This window comes from Aplysia californica, unplaced genomic scaffold, assembly GCF_000002075.1.
Source record: "Aplysia californica isolate F4 #8 unplaced genomic scaffold, AplCal3.0 scaffold00462, whole genome shotgun sequence".
NCBI classification, from domain to species: domain Eukaryota; kingdom Metazoa; phylum Mollusca; class Gastropoda; order Aplysiida; family Aplysiidae; genus Aplysia; species Aplysia californica.
In genome coordinates this window covers 408,100-409,008 of record NW_004797732.1, presented here as the reverse complement: position 1 = coordinate 409,008, position 909 = coordinate 408,100, and positions in this window count along the sequence as shown.

Here is a 909-nt window from a genome sequence, read left to right as displayed (position 1 = left end):
CTGATGATGATGATGATGATGATGATGATGATGATGATGATGATGATGATGATGATGATGATGATGATGATGATGATGATGATGCATGATGATGCATGATGATGATGATGATAATGATGAAGATCAAGATGATAACAATAATGAAATTGATGATAACATTAAAGATAATGGTAATATTATAAATAATCACAATATAATAATCTTGTCTTAATATACGACTAATCGTACAGCTTAATCGTCAGTTTTGAGAGGCTTTGTCACACAGGTTACAACGACATATTAGAGAACCAAACCCCAGACCCGGTACAAAAGTTTAAAAAGTATTCCCCCACCTCTCCACAAAAAAACAACAAAACAAGAACAACACCCCCTCCCCCCGCAAAAAAAAAAATCCCAGCAACAAAAAACCCACAACCACCACTACCAACAACAACAACAACAACAACAACAAAATCAAACAATAAAATCAAACAAAAAAATCAACAAACATACAAACAAGCAGCAACAAAAACATCACAATGCAATAAACACACAAGTTAGAAAAACGGAAAAAAACTAATAGAAAGCCAAACAAAATATCAAAGAAACCCATTGCGCTTCACTGACTATATTAGGTTCTTCCAACTTCCCAAAATTCTAATATCAATAATAATAACCGGTTTGAGAAAGAATTGCCTCCCGCTATTTGTCGCCAGTTCCGGCTGCATGGGTTCTCTGACAAGCGACTATGTCGACAAAACTCAACTGATCAAACTTGACACAGCTCAGCTCAACTGAAACTCGATTTGACTGTCTCTTTATTAAGTCAGTCGGGCATTAGAACATAGTTGAATGACATTTTCTTTTCGCATTCCTTTCTCCTCTTTTCTCATCACCATCCCTCCCTCCATCCTCTCCCTCTCTCTCTCT